Raw genomic sequence first — 17,259 nt, 5'->3', positions numbered from 1 at the left:
ATAGCCTTGACTAGATGAACCTTTGCTGGCAAAGTAATGTCTCTGCTTTTGAATATGCTATCTAAGTTGGTCATAACTTTCCTTCCAAGGAGTAAGCGTCTTTTAATTTCATGGCTGCAGTCACCATCTGTAGTGATTTTGGAGCCCAGAAAAATAAAGTCTGACACTGTTTCCACTTTTTCCCCATCTATTTCCCATGAAGTGGTGGGACCAGATGCCATGATCCTAGTTTTCTGAATGTTGAGCTTTAAGCCAACTTTTTCACTCTCTACTTTCACTTTCATCAAGAGGCTTTTGAGTTCCTCTTCACTTTCTGCCATAAGGGTGGTGTCATCTGCATATCTGAGGTTATTGATATTTCTCCCATCAATTTTGATTCCAGCTTGTGTTTCTTCCAGTCCAGCGTTTCTAAGATATTGTTTAAGATAATATTATTTAAGATATTATTTAAGATATTATTCTAAGATAATTATTTCTAAGATAAAAAATGTTAAAGAAGAAAAGAATGTATGAACCTGTATTAAAATTTGTATCTTTCTGGATCAGATGCAAAGAGAATTTCTAAATCAAGAAGTCTGCAGAGCTGAGAAAAGCATATAGGAGGCAGCAGAGGTAATCAGAACTAGAGAGTGGAATCTAGTTAGTCACCAAAACTTGTGCTGAAGCACATCCCAAACTCTGAGGAACCGAGTTTACCAACCTTGAAGTTTGGGTTTGGATCTTGGATAAAAACTCACCATAGGGGAACTAGCACCCTTTGATATTGGAAATGTTATAGACTGAATTTTAGAAAGAGCTATATTGTTGTGAGGGGACTGTTGGTAATATGGATTAAATATTAATTAATAGTCAATCTGAGAAGAATTAGAAAATTTTATTAAATCAAACTGAGGGTTATAATCCTGTAGACAGTCTTTTAGAAAGCTCTGAGCACTATTCTGCCTGATAGAAGTCAAAATACAGTTATATACATTTTTTTAAGACAAAGAGTGATACATAAAATGACTTGACAGTTTACACAATGCAAATTTGTGCAAACAAATCAAGTGGTGGGTCATAAGGACCCTGTACAGGATTAAGCAGGACTGTTACTTCCTAAGGAGATCTGGTTAATTCTGATGAAAAATGCAAACTAAGGGGATAGAGGAGGCCCAAATGTACAGAGGAAAAAAATATGTTTAATTATTTTCTTGCCATTAAGTATGAATTTTATTTCATCAGTCTAGAATGATATTTATTTCATCATAATGTCCAGAAATATGGACATTAAATATGATTCTGGTGAAGGCTCAGGAACCAAACAAAAGAAGAAAGAGGAGAGCTGGAGAGAAAGCTTCTGTCTATATAGAGAATACATAAATAATTAAGAACAAAATGTTGATAGAATATGGACATTAAAGTCCATTCTGATGTGGTCTCAGACAGAAATGAAGAATACACTGTTGGACAGTGGAGAAAAGGTAATCCATTGATAAAAAGTGTCAAGAAACATGGCTGAAATGTTTTTATGTTTTTTGGAGGGTAAAATGGTGAAGTTGGATATTTAGCTGAAGAGATATCTAAACAAGATGTTGAAGGTGCTGCCTGGGGTCTCCTAAATGCATACAGTAAATTGTGAGAGGAAAGAGATGAATTACAGGAGCAAGAGTGAAGCACAGAAGGGATCAGAACTTAAAGATTTGGAAAATTCTCAGCTTCTCGTTATTGAACAAAATGGGAAAGCATGTTCTGAGAACACCAAAGTTATACCTATACTATCTCTTAATAAAGAGATTATGGGATTCTACCAGTAGAAACACTACCAGTTTGAACTGAAGGAGGAGGATATGGACAAAAGGAAGGAAGGCTGTCAAACTTCTTAGATGCTGCAGGGTGGCACAATAGGCTCTTTGGCTGTGAACATGCTTCTTCTTTCAAGAGAAGGGAAGAATGCTGCTAAGTCACTTCAGTCGTGTCCGACTCTGTGACCCCATAGACGGCAGCCCACCAGGCTTCCCCATCCCTGGGATTCTCCAGGCAAGAACACTGGAGTGGGTTGCCATTGCCTTCTCCAATGCATGAAAGTGAAAAGTGAAAGTGAAGTCGCTCAGCTGTGTCCGACTCTTAGCGACCCCATGGACTGCAGCCCACCAGGCTCCTCCGTCCATGGGATTTTCCAGGCAAGAGTACTGGAGTGGGGTGCCATTGCCTTCTCCAAGGGAAGAATGACCCCAAGGCAAATAAGCTATCTGCAGAACTGCCCATCTTAACACAAACTCGTGGTGCAGGACTAATTCCTATTGGTTTTAAAGAGTAGAGCCTCTTCCATTTTGGGGTGCCAAAATTTCACCACCCTGTGATATTGCGCCCCCTGAGGGGTCAAGGCCAAAGCCCAGCACCTAGTGAGTGGGCCACCCTACTAAGCTGAAGGGACAGGGCCTCCCCACAGAACCATTAGGGTGGTGCCCCCAATCTAGTGGGCTGGAGAGTTTGACAAAGATGATTATTTTACCACAGCAAACATTATCCTCAATGGTGGAAAATTGAAAGCATTTCCCCTAAAGTCAGGAACAAGACAAGGGTGCCCACTCTCACCACTACTATTCAACATAGTTTTGGAAGTTTTAGCCACAGCTATCAGGGAAGAAAAAGAAAGAAAAGGAATCCATATTGGAAAAGAAGTAAAACTCTCAATGTTTGCAGATGACATGATCCTCTACATAGAAAAGCCTAAAGACTCCACCAGAAAATTACTAGAGCTAATCAATGAATATAGTAAAGTTGCAGGATATAAAATTAACCCAAAGAAATCCCTTGCATTCCTATACACTAACAATAAGAGAACCAAAAGAGAAATTAAGGAAACAATTCCATTCACCATTGCAACCAAAAGAGTAAAATACTTAGGAATAAATCTACCTAAAGAAACAAAAGACCTATATATATAGAAAACTATAAAACACTGATGAAAGACATCAAAGATGACACAAATGGAGAAATATACCACTTTCATGGCTCGGAATCATCAATATAGTGAAAATGAGTATACTACCCAAAGCAATCTATAGTTTCAATGCAATCCCTATAAAGGTACCAACAATATTTTTCAGAGAACTAGAACAAATAAGTTCACAATTTGTATGGAAACACAAAAAACCTCAAACAGCTAAAGCAATCTTGAGAAAGAAGAATGGAACTGGAGGAATCAGCCTACCAGACTTCAGACTATACTACAAAGCTGCAGTCATCAAGACAATATGGTACTGGCACAAAGACAGAAATATAGATCAATGGAACAAAATAGAAAACCCAGAGATAAATCCATGCACCTATGGACACCTTATCTTCGACAAAGGAGGCAAGAATATACAAGGAAGAAAAGACAATCTCATTAACAAGTGGTGCTGGGAAAACTGGTCAACCACTTGTAAAAGAATGAAACTAGAACACTTTCTAACACCATACACCAAAATAAACTCAAAATGGATGAAAGATCTAAACATAAGACCAGAAACTATAAAACTCCTAGAGGAGAACATAGGCAAAACACTCTCTGACATAAATCATAGCAGGATCCTCTATGACCCACCTCCCAGAGTAATGGAAATAAAAGCAAAAATAAACAAATGGGACCTAATTAAAAGGTCACACAATGAAGGAAACTATAAGCAAGATGAAAAGACAGCCTTCAGAATGAGAGGAAATAATAGCAAATGAAGCAACTGACAAAGCATTAATCTCAAAAATATACAAGCAGCTCCTGCAGCTCAACTCTAGAAAAATAAACAACCCAATAAAAAATGGGCCAAAGAATTAAACAGACATTTCTCCAAAGACATACAGATGGCTAACAAACACATGAAAAGATGCTCAACATCACTCATTATCAGAGAAATGCAAATCAAAACCACAGTGAAGTACTATTTCATGCCTGTCAGAATGACTGCTATCAAGTCTACAAACAAAAATTGCTGGAGAGGGTGTGGAGAAAAGGGAAGCCTCTTATACTGTTGGTGGGAATGCAAACTAGTACAGCCACTATGGAGAACAGTGTGGAGATTCCTTAAAAAACTGGAAATAGAACTGCCATATGACCCAGCAATCCCACTGCTGGGCATACACACTGGGGAAACTAGAGTTGAAAGAGACATGTGTACTCCAGTGTTCATCACAGAACTGTTTACAATAGCCAGAACATGGAAGCAACCTAGATGCCCATTGGCAGATGAATGGATAAGAATGCACTGGTAATATACACAATGGAATATTACTCAGCTATTAAAAAGAATGTATTTGAATCACCTAATGAGGTGGATAAGACTGAGTGAAGTAAGTCAGAAAGGAAAACACCAATACAGTATATTAACTCATATGTATGGGATTTAGAAAGATAGTAATGATGACCCTATCTGCGAGATAGCAAAAGAGACACAGATGTAAAGAACAGACTTTTGGACTCTGTGGGAGAAGGCAAGGGTGGGATGATTTGAGAGAATAGCATTGAAACATGTATATTATCATATGTGAAATAGATTACCCATCTAGGTTCGATGCATGAGACAGGGTGCTCAGGGCTGATGCTCTGGGATGCCCCTGAGGGTGGGATGGGGAGGGGAGTTCAGAATGGGGAACACATGTATACCCATGGCTGATTGATGTCAATGTATGGGGAAAACCACTACAATATTGTAATTAGCCTCCAATTAAAATAAATAAAAAGATTATTTTTAGCCTCAGGATTTAATGCAGTTTGGCTTTTAAATTTAAACTTACTTGAGACCATCACCCAATTTTTCCCATTTAGAATGGGGTCTTTTATCCTTTATCTTATGCCTGTCCTGCTATTGTATTTTGGAAGCACAGAACTTGTCTGGTTTCACTGGTTCACAGCTGGAGAAGAATTTTTCCCCCTGGGATGTCTCACTCACATCCCTTTTATATTGGATTTTAGACTTAGAGTTGATGCTGAAATGAGTTAAGACTTTTGAGGCTGTTGGAATAGAACAAATATGTTACATGTTAGGATCTGGATTTAGGGGAAACAGGAGTAGAATATCATATGTAAATGTTATATATGAATATGTGTCCCCACCCCCAGGTTCATATGTTAAAGCCCTAACCCCATCCATGTATGACTATATTTGGAGTAAGAAAGTAATTAAGATTAAATTAAAGGTGGGGCTCAGATCCAATAGTAATTGTGTCTTTTTAAGAATAAGAAGACATACCATAGGGCTGTCCTTCTCACCCCACCCCCGCCTCTGTCTCTCTACCATGTGAGGACACAGCAAGCCAGGATTTATTAGACCTGCTGAGTTCTCACGAGAATTCCACAATGCTAGTGCTCTGATCTTGGACATTTAGCCCTCAGAAGTATGAGAAAATAAATTTCTGTTGTCTAAGCCACCCGATTCGTGTTGTCTATAGCAGCTTGAGTCAATTAATACAGGGACAGTGTGCATGTTAGTCACTTCAGTCATGTCCAACTCTTTGCGACCCAGTGAACTATAGCTCACCAGGCTCCTCAGTCCATGGGGATTCTCCAGGAAAGAATACTGGAGTAGGTTGCCATGCCCTTTTCCAAGGGCTCTTCCTGATCCAGGAAACTTCCCAACCCAGAGATCAAATCCACAACTCTAACCTCTCCTGCATTGGCAGGCGGGTTCTTTACCACTAGTGCCATCTGGGAAGCCCCACAGGGAGGGTGCCTAAATTTAAATTACAAGGGAAAAATCACAAGTCACTGGTGTAAAGTTATATATGGTCCTGATATCTTTACATAATATTACAATACCAAGACCACAAGGCAGACCTGTGGATCATATAAAGCTAGATGTGTTAAACTTGCTGAGTAGGGGATAACACCCATCTTTACAGAGGGAAAGTTAAGGAAATGTCACATAGAATTTATGGGGCTGGGATTAATAGTCTGGTTTCAGGATAGATCTGATAAATGAGGTCTGGGTGAAGGTTGGTCAGGATTTATAATCTATTTGAGTTGGTGAAACTGTCCATAGTCTTATGTTTGGAACATGTGAATGCATGCTATCTGTGGAAATAATAGTTAAATTAGTTTGTGGTAGTACCGGGTATATGAGACTGAGCTAGTGTTAAGACAGTTTAAACTTTAGGTAATTTATCTCACAGGACATAGTTTTTACACTTTATCTGTGTTGCAAACAGGAGTAGAATTTCATGGTTTGTCGTTCATCTCTTGTCTGGTATTTAGAATAGTGCATTCCCTTTTCAATTTACTCTCTAGCCCTTTCACAGGGTCAGACACGACTGAAGCGACTTAGAAGCAGCAGCAGCAGCCCTTTCAAAACATTTAGGCTAGATCTTGTATTCTCTTGATTTAAACATTTTATAATTCACCGAAAAGTCAAGCTAATTCATTGTGTATTTTTCAGTTGTATTGAGATATAATTGATATATAGCATTTTCATGTTTACCACATAAGTATGTTGATTTGATAAACATAATGCAAAATGATTACTACTATAGCTTTAATACCTTCATCTTTTCACATAATTACCATTTCTTTTTCTGTGGTAGGAATATATAAGATCTACTGTCTTAGCATCTTTCAATTTCATAATACAGTTTATTAACTATAATCATCATGCTGCATATTAGAACTCATTTGTCTTAAAATTGGAAGTTTGTGCCCTTTGACCAGTGTTTCCCTATTTTTTCCATATCCCCCCTTTAATATTGTACAAATAAGTGATATCATATATTATTTTCTATTGCTCTGACATTTCACTTAGCATAATGTTCTTAAAGTCCACCCGTATTATTGCAAATGGCAGAATTTCCTTCTTTCTCATGGTTGAATAATATTCCATTGTATGTATATAACATACCTGTGTTATCTATTTATCCATCAACTAACCCTTACGTCTATTCCATATCTCAACTGTTGTGAATAATGCTGCAATGAATATGGGAATGAACCTATCTTTTCACGTTCCTGTGTTCATCTCCTTTGTATATATGCCCAGAAGTGGAATTGCTGGCCTGTAAGGCAGTTCTCTTTTTAATTTCTTAATGAACCTCCATACTGTTTTCCAAAGTGGCTGTATCAACTGTGCATAAGGATTTATTTTCTCCATATTCTCACCAACACTTGTTATCTTGTCTTTTTGATAGAAACTATTCTAACATGTATGAGGTGATACCTCCTTGTGGTTTTGATTTGCATTTTTCTGATAATTAGATATGTTGCACACTTTTTCATGTACTTATTTGTCATCTGTATATCTTTTTTGGAAAAATGTCTATACACCATTATTCTTTATCACCTTCACATAGTGAATATTTTGTCTTGTTTGAATCTTGCATTTTCCTACAGGTCTTACATCTAAGAACTCTTTTTATCTTGTTGAAAATGTATAATAATATCATTTCTGAGTAAATCCTGCCCTCAGTGCTTTGAGATTTTTGAATATTGGCATTTCTTAAATATATGTTTCTTATCCTGAGGTAGTATTTAAGACTATTAAAATTGCTAGATAACTTGAGAACAGATGAATTTAATTTTTTGTCCATTTTTATTAAAGTTTATTTATTATTGTGTAAAATTATTATTGTTTCTTACCTTTAGTACTAAACTTAATAATATGTTTGCTTGGATTACAACAACATGCTTTGTCCCATAGGTCTCTAGGGGTGCAAATTCATTCTCTTTTTCTGTTAATTATACTTTAGAGGAAAGGTTTGATTAACTGCTGCTATAGCAGAATCATTATTATTAAGTAGTTTATTTAAATACATTTTTAGGGCTTTATTTTCTAATGTTTTCAATACTCAGAGTTTTATGATTCTCATAGGTCTTGACAATATTTTATTAGAAATTATTAGAATGAGGAGAACTGGCATAAAATTAGAACTAAACTCTACATTTTGGTGAATTGGGTAAAAGAAACACAAGAATAAAAATCTTCATCTTGATATTTTTATTGATTAATATGACATGATATTGACATTTTTTTCCCCTGTCATACCAGTTTAACTTGCTCAGGAGACATATTTTTCCACAATTCCAGCATGGAATTTTGATTATGTTAAGATAAACAAATTATTGCTGGTGTTTTTACATGATAAAAGAAAATAATAAAGGGACATTTGTAAAATTATGTTACTGTGTTAGCTGAGGGGTACCAATGATACTTAGTGTTTTTTGAAGAAATGTAAAGTATATTTATAATATTATGTGATAGATTCAATGGCTAATGTGTTTCATTTTCGTTGTTTCCACTCTCACATATTTTCATCTGACTTGACAAATTTTAAAAATGTCCCTTTATTATTTTCTTTTATCGTGTAAAAACACCAGCAATAATTTGTTTATCTTAACATAATCAAAATTCTGTGCTAGAAGCCATTATAATAAATAAATAATAAAGATATTCTTGCAAGAGATTTGGCAATGTCAGTAGCTTATTTGTTTTGTTTTTCTCAAAGCAAACTAATCAACAGCTGTGACTACACACAGCCTAAGTTAGAAAATGAAATATTGACAATTGAGATAAGATATATAATATATACTTTATAAATGTATCAAGGCTTCCATTTAGTTATTATTTCAGAGCCCAAATGTTCTGAACAGCTTGCTAATGTTTTAAAAACTTCTTTAGATAGACTGTTTTGAGAAAGATCCTGAAGTTCTGAGGATATGAAATCTTTGAGACATTTTTCTATTGTGGAAAGAGAGATTTTATACCCGATTCCTGTGTGTGTTCATTTGCACGTGAGTGCACATGTCTACACACTCTTTAACAATTGTCTCTCAGTCTTCTCTATGAATATTTTAGCAAGAGTAAACATAAACCTCATTATGGAACAGCTTGGATTGCTTGAACATATGACCAATATGGATATTTGTGAATCTTTGTTTACCATTTCTGTGTCTTTCATCTAAATGATGAAACATATCTGGGGTACAATGTTTTGAAGGAAAATAAAAAAATATCTTTTTATCCCCACCCCAAATATATTTTATCCATCTCTGTCCCAGCATCTGAAAGGGAGAAACTAAGCCATCTGGAAAAGTTTCTGAGAATTATAGCAGTTAGATGAAGGATACAGACATGGCTCAGATGGTAAAGAATCTGCTTGAAATACAGGAGACCAGGTTCGATCCTTGATTGGGAGGATCCCCTGGAGAATCCACTCAAATATTCTTTCCTGTAGAATTCCGTGGACAGAGAAGCCTGGTGGGCTGCAATCCATGGGGTCACAAAGTCAGACATGACTGAGTGACTAACACTTTCACTTTTCTAATCTAAAGGTAAAAGAAAGACTGACTTTAATGGAAAAGTATTTTCTTACAGTAAGATGAATGAAGTTCCTTTTGAAATGAAGCAGGAAGAAGGACTAGTAATTTCAGATGCGTAAGTAGAGATGCTTCATTGTCTTAAATTTATGGGAATTGTTTTCATTCTCTGGGTTGGTGCCTCAAATGTTTGAAGTGTTAAAAGGTCCCCCAGGTAGTTCTAATTGCTAGCTATGTCAAAAACCACTAACCTGGAAAAGTAGGTCTTAGATTTGCCAGGAGAGAGGAATAGAGTTGAAATACAGAAATTGAGGAAGAAAAGAAAGGGAAAGAGAGATATTGATGGAAAGGAGATGATCTGGAAATATATAAAGCATTAATATCAGAAATCATATGGTTCTAGCTCTTAGTTTTTGATTCCTCGGGACTTTAAGGGGCCTAGGATATCCATAAAATGTCTTGTCCCATGTATTAGCCCTGGATGCGATCTTGAAACATAAAAAGGCATTAAGAGATTGTGGGATAATATGAAGTTCTAATCTCAAAGAGATATCTGCATTCTCATGCTCATCATAGCATCATTCACTGTAGCCAAACTATGGAAACAACCTGTGTTCATTAATGAATCAAGTATTTGTGGAATATTTTTCAGCATTAGGGGCTTCCCTGGTAGTTCAGTGTGGCTTCCCTGGTGGCTCCGACGGTAAAGTGTCTGCCTGCAGTGCTGGAGACCCGGGTTTGATCCCTGGGTTGGGAAGATCCCCTGGAGAAGGAAATGGCAACCAACTCCAGTATTCTTGCTTGGAGAATTCCATGGACTGAGGAGCCTGGTAGGCTACAGTCCATGAGGTCACAAAGAGTCAGACACAACTGAGAGACTTCACTTTCACTTTTCACTTCTGTAGCTCAGTGGCAAAAGAACCCATCTGTCAATGCAGGAGATGTGAGTTTGGTCCTTGGGTTAAAAAGGTCCACTGGAGAAAGAAATGCCAACCCACTCCAGTATTCTTGACTGGGAAATCCTATGGACAGAGGAGCCTGGCAAGCTACAGTCCATGGATTTGTAAGAGTCAGATACAACTTAGTGACTAAACAACAACAATTCAGTACTAAGAAGGAAATCCTGACATTTATGGACAACGTGGATAAAATTGGAGAGCAATATGCTAAATAGAATAAGTCAGACAGTGACAAATATTTCATGATATCTTTTACATGTGGAATAAAAAAAAGTCAAATGCATAGAAACAGAAAGTAGAAAAGTAGTTTTCAGGAATGCAGTAAATAGGGAGAGATTGATAAAAGGTATAGACTTTCAGTGATAGGAGGAAAAAAGTCCAAAGATCTAATGTTTAATAAGGTAACTCAAAGTTGATGACACTATGCTGTACAATTGAAATTTACTAAGATAGTAGAACCTAAATGATCTTACCAAAATTTAAGGTGGTGGATATGTTACTTAACTCAGAAATTCCCTTAAAAGGAAGGAATCCACATAAAATCATAAAATTATCATGTGCACTTTAAATATCTTACAGCTTTCTTTGTCAATTATATCACAATAAAGCTGGGAAAAAATATTGTGGGACATCATGAGATGGATCCTTAGTTGTCATAGTATCCTTATTGCCGATTGAGTAAATTGATTATTCCTTTTTAAAAACTAAGCAACTCTCCACAGTACAGTTCATTGAGTGGTTGCAGGTCAAGAGTATAGTACAGTATTTCTTAAGTTTCTGGGAAACAGCTGCCACCACAAGATATAGGAACACCACCCTGGCAAGGACCTGAACCCTTTACCTTATAGGCATCAATGATGTGAATTATCCTCACTGGATCAAAATGTACCACACAGTAACACATTCTTAAAATACGATATACATAATCAAACAGTATTTCAAGCTCCATTTGGCCATTGCAGGGCATAGAAACCTACCTTTCTTGACCTGGATATTATATAGCTCTTAATGCTGCCAAGATCTCATTAACATTTCTGGCTGCTTCAGACTGTATAATCATTTTGAGCTTGCAATGAATAGTCCTTAGTCCTTGAGGAGTGTTTCTGGAAAGCATGTCCATGTTGATTCAACTTTAGAATCAGATGAAATTCTTTCTGAAGATTCAGATTCTTGAATTCAGATATGCAAAATATCAAAATATGCAGATATTTGTGTTCAGATATGCAAAATCAGAATCTTTGAGGGTAGGTCCTAAGAATCTACAAGTACAGTTAACCCCTTAGGTCTTCCTAATATACCATGTTTGAGAATAGGTCTTATATTCCAGGAGGCTCAGTGGTAAAGAATCTGCCTGCCAATGTAGGAGACGCAGGAAATGTAGGTGTCATCCCTGGGTCAGGAAGATACTTTGGAGGTGGAAATGGAACCCACTCCAGTATGCGTGCCTAGAGAATCCCATGGACAGAGGAGCCTGGTGGGCTACAGTCACGGGGTTCAGAGAGTTCTACATGACTGAACAACTGAGCATGCACACACTTACATTCCACTGGGAGAGCTGGAGGGGCTGTTACCACCTACAAATAACATAGATTTGAAGTAAATATGGCATTGATGAGGAACAGGAAGACCATTAAAGGCAGACCTATAGGTGAGTCTGAGACTAGATAGTGAAAGGGTTGGGGAAATAAAGAATGAAATAATTAACAGATTGAGAAGCTTTAATTAAAACCAAAAAAATAACCCACTTTGGAAAACAAATATAAAACAGCCATCATGCCATATAGAAAAGGGAAATAAGAAGTTATAGTCAGAAAGCTATATTTAAAAGCAGGGACTTTTTCAAGATTGTGACTCTGCACTACCTGTGTTGTGTTCCTATAGAAAAATCAAAATTAAATAAAATTATTTTCGGTATTTCATGGGACCAGATTTTATCTGGTTCCTAATGCCTTGTGCATTCAAATATGAATCTTGGTCTCCATTCCCATACACCAGAATTGTTATTTTAAAACTTCAAATTCTAAATTTTCATGATTTATCTACATGGATTCTAGATCAGTGTTTCATTTTTTTTAATGAAATTTTTTGTTAATGTCTAATTGACATATAACATTATATTAGTTTCAGGTGTACAACATAATGATTCAACATTTCTGTCTATTGTGAAATGATCACCCATTCAGTAAGTCTAGTTAACCTTTATCACCAGAGACACTTAGGGTTTTTCTTTTTGTGATGAGAACTTTTAAGATCGCTTTTAGGAACTTTCTATTATGCAATAAAGTATTATTAATTGTGGTCACTATGCTGTACATTACACCCACAGGACTTATTTTATATCTGTACCTTTTGACTCCTTTTACCCGTTTCACCCCTTAAGCCCCCACCCCATGGCAGCCATCAATCTGTTCTCTGTATCTATGAGCTTAGAGTTTTTGTTTGTTTAGATTCCACATTTAAGTAAGTAGATCAGTGTTTCTTAAATGTTTGTGTGATTAGATAATAATAATTAAAGAATCTCAGGGACAAGAGTTTTAGACATAGTTTTGGGGCCCAGGAATTTGCCTTTAGTCACTCAAGTAGTTTTGTGAGGGAGTGATCTGGATGTTAGCCATTCCTCTTGATCTTTTCCTCTTGTCTCCTCTAGGATATTCCTCCTTTCAAGTCTTACTTTTCTCATTGAATGTTCAATTTCTCTGCTGCCTTGAATTCTCAGAATGAACAGATTTAAGACACTTGCACTCTAAGATTTTCTTTAAATTTGTATTAATTGCCTAAATCTGCCATAACAAATTACCCAGAAACTGGGTGACTTAAAACAGCAGTAGTTGATTGCCGTACAGTTCTGGAACCTAGAAGTCTGAAACTAAGGCATCAGTAAGCCATGCTCCTTCTGAAGACTCTAGAGGAGGATCCTTCTTGCCCCTTCCACCTTCTGGTAGCCCCAGGCATCCTTTGGGTAACTCAGTCTTTGTGTTGGTCTTCATATGGCTGTCATCTCTCTGTGTATATGCCTCTGTCTTCACATGGTTTTCTCCCTGTGCTTCGTTTTCCTCTTCTAAGGACACCAGTTACTTTGTAGTGCCAACCCTAATGTAGTGTGACCTTGTTCTAACCTAGTTACTTCTGCAAAGGTTTTATTTCCAAATAAGGTAACATTTACAGCTACCAAGGGATAGAACTTGAACATGTCTCTTAGGGGCCACCAGTCAACTTATAGTAATACTGTATGTTACAGTCTAGCTACTTCTCCATCTCTCTTTACCTCAGCTAAGATTCTGGAACAAATAGTTTACACTCGATTGTTATCACTTCTTTGTCTCCTACTGCAATCTGGCTTTGGACTCCCACTAGGGCTTCCCTTGTAGCTCAGTCAGTAAAGAATCTGTCTGCAGTGAGGAGACCCAGAATCGATTCCTGGGTGGATCAGGAAGATCCCCTGGAGAAGGAAATAGCAACCCACTCCAGTATTCCTGCCTGGAGAATCCCCATGGACAGAGGAGCCTGGCAGGCTACAGTCCATGGGGTCGCAAGAGTCGGACATGACTTAGCGATTAAACCACCACCACCACCACTGAAGCTCTGGTTGTTAGAGTAATTATTAAAATTTTAATTGACAAATCTGAAGAACACTTATTCGTTCTTATCTCACTTGATATTCTTACTTTCCTGCAGAGTATTGATCATTCTTTTCCTTAAGCGCCTCCTATTTGAATGAACCTAAATCCACTCCAATATTCTTTGGCTTCCCTAGTGGCTCAGCTGGTGAAGAATCTGCCTGCAATGCAGGAGACCTGGGTTCTATCCCTGGGTTGGTAAGATCACCTGGAGAAGGGAAAGGCTACCCAGTCCAGTATTCTGGCCTTGAGAATTCCATGGACTGTTAGTCGAAAAGGGTCAGACATGACTGAGCGACTTTCACTTTCAAGTCCACCTGTTTATATACAACTTTGTTTCATTTTGTTAGATCAATATAGCCACAAAATGTTATAATGAAAGCAAATCTTACATAAAATTATGTCACACATGCAGGCAATCTTAACTGAACTTGAGAAACACTAGCACAGAAATATTTCCTGAAAACGGTGCTGTTAACTGGAAGAATATACTATCCTTTGTTCTTTCAGTGCTCTAACCATCACTTTGCATGTAAGATTACACAAAATGCATACACCAGAAGGCAAAATTCTATTATTTTCCTTAAGTTCACATATCATATCATATCACCTAAAATTAAATTATAGCCACCATTATAATGTAGCTCTCACCTTATTTTCTTTCTATATCCAGGAGTATAGTTCCTTTCCCTTCAATAATCTTTTCTACTCATTATATTAATTATTTACTGATGAGTAATCATATTACGACTCTCTTAGTGGCCTAAAGTGAAAGTGAAGTCGCTCAGTCGTGTCCGACTCTTTGCGACCCCATGGACTGTAGCCTACCAGGCTTCTCCGTGCATGCGATTTTCCAGGCAAGAGTACTGGAGTGGGTCGCCATTTCCTTCTCCAGCCTATCTTCCCAACCCAGGGATTGAACCCGGGTCTCCCACATTGTAGGCATTGCTTTAGTGGCCTAAAGCAATATGCATTTGTTATCTCAGTTTTTATGGGTCAGATATAGCTTACATGTATCTTCTGCTTAGAGACACACAAGATTGTGGTCTCATCTGAGGCTTGACTTGGGAAGGATCCACTTATAAACTCACTCAGATTACTGGCAGAATTCAATTCCTTTCAGTTTTATAGCTCTCAATTCCTTGCTGTCTCTTAGCTGGAGGGCAGGCATAGCAGCTAGAGGTCATTTGTAATTCCTCAATACATGAAGTTCCTTATCGTGACCATTTGTTTCTTCACAGTTAGTAAAGAGAAAGAGATTCCAGTAAGATAAGCACTATAATCTTATATAGTCACGCAATCATATGTGTATGTCCATTCCATTGGTTATTTAGTAGCAAGTCACAGATCCTTCTTACACTCAGTGAGTGGGGCTCACACACAGGCATGACCCCCTTTGAGGTAAACATCAGGTGAGCCACATTATATGTTTTCTGTCCCTTGACATGTAGTCTTTTCACTCTAGATATTCCACTTAAGTAATTTCCTTAATATATGACTTCAACTGATAGCTGTGTGCTATTGGTTCCAAAATCTATATCCCAGGCTAAATGTTTCTTCTTTAAAAACTTCAGTCGATATAGTCAACTCTCTTTAGAAATTGTGGTGTGAATGTAGACATTTCTTTGTAAAAACCAGTATCAGCATTCTTCCTTTACCCCCAAACTTTTCCTCCTACGTTTTACCACCTTAGATGATGACACAAACTGTGGCAAGTGCCTGTGGTCACAAAACTGAGACTATGATTTAATATTTTAGGATAGAACCCAAGCATTAGTATATTAAACTTTCCAAGTGATTCTAATTTGTATCTTCAAGTGATAACTGATGTATCTATAGTATTACTCTGCTTTGTCTGCTCTATAACATGAGTGACAATCTGAAATTATTCTTCAATGTTATCATCTTATTCTTTTCCTGTCTCTCCTTTAGAATTGAAGCTCCACAAAAGGTTGTTCACCACTGTATCATGTATGTGTGTGTGTATGTAAATATATAAAACAATATTTATCATATAGTATGTATTCAGTAACTTACTTATTGAATCATTAGGCATTCAGTTCAGTCGCTCAGTTGTGTCTGATACTTTGCAACCCATGGACTGCAGCACACCAGGCCACCCTGTCCACCACCAACTCCCGGAGTTTACTCAAACTCATGTCCATTGAGTCTGTGATGCCATCCAACCATCTCATTCTCTGTTGTCCCCTTCTCCCCCCACCTTCAATCTTTCCCAGCATCAGGGTCTTTTCAAATGAGTCAGTTCTTCGCATCAGGTGGCCAAAGTATTGGAGGTTCAGCTTCAACATCAGGCCTTCCAATGAATATTCAGCACTGATTTCCTTTAGTATGGACTTGTTGGATCTCCTTGAAGTCCAAAGGACTCTCAAGAGTCTTCTCCAACACCACAGTTCAAAAGGATCAATTCTTCGGTGCTCAGCTTTCTTTATAGTCCAATTCTCACATCCATACGTGGCTATTAGAAAAACCATAGCTTTGACTAGACAGACCTTTGTTGGCAAAGTAATGTCTCTGCTTTTTAATATGCTATCTAAGTTGGTCATAACTTTTCTTCTAAGGAGTAAGTATCTTTTAATTTTCAGGCTGTATTGACCATCTTTGTGATTTTGGAGCCCCAAAAAATAAAATCTGCCACTGTTTTCCTCATCTCTTTGCCATGAAGTGATGGTACCAGATGCCATGATCTTAGTTTTCTAAATGTTGAGCTTTAAGACAACTTCTTCTCTCTCCTCTTTAACTTTTATCAAGAGGCTCTTTAGTTCCTCTTCTCTTTCTGCCATAAGGGTGGTGTCATCTGCATATCTGAGGTTATTGATATTTCTCCCGGCAATCTTGATTCCAGCTTGTGGTTCATCCAGCCCAGCATTTCTCATGATGTACTCTGCATATAAGTTAAATAAGCAGTGTGACAATATACAGCCTTGACGTATTCCTTTTCCTATTTGGAACCAGTCTGTTGTTCCATGTCCAGTTCTGACTGTTGCTTCCTGACCTACAGATTTCTTATACATATTTCTCAGTATTTCTCAAGAGGCATTCAAATTTCTCAAGAGGCAGGTCAGATGCTCTGGTATACCCATCTCTTTCAGAATTTCCTACAGTTTATTGTGGTCCACACAGTCAAAGGCTTTAGCATAGTCAGTAAAGCAGAAGTAGATGTTTTTCTGGAACTCTCTTGCTTTCTTGATGATCCAGCAAATGTTGTCAGTTGATCTCTGGTTCCTCTGCCTTTTCTAAATCCAGCTTGAACATCTGGAAGTTCACGGTTCACATATTATTGAAGCCTGGCTTGGAGAATTTTGAGCATTACTTTACTAGCGTGTGAGATGAGTGCAATTGTGTGGTAGTTTGAGCATGCTTTGGCATTTCTTTTCTTTGGGATTGGAATGAAAACTGACCTTTTCCA

The 17,259-nt window shown here is 37.4% G+C and overlaps 1 protein-coding gene across 2 annotated transcripts in view; it reads left to right on the top strand.

Annotated features, from left to right (window-relative positions):
- Window positions 1-17,259, top strand: part of CCSER1 (coiled-coil serine-rich protein 1) — a 1,491,930-nt gene that overhangs the window by 896,590 nt on the left and 578,081 nt on the right. The gene's annotated exons all lie outside the window — the stretch shown is intronic.

The sequence above is a fragment of the Bison bison genome, unplaced genomic scaffold, assembly GCF_000754665.1.
Source record: "Bison bison bison isolate TAMUID 2011002044 unplaced genomic scaffold, Bison_UMD1.0 scf7180017864464, whole genome shotgun sequence".
In the NCBI taxonomy this organism is placed as follows: domain Eukaryota; kingdom Metazoa; phylum Chordata; class Mammalia; order Artiodactyla; family Bovidae; genus Bison; species Bison bison.
The sequence above is the reverse complement of the archived record's forward strand: the minus strand, read 5'-3'. Positions and strand labels throughout refer to the sequence as shown.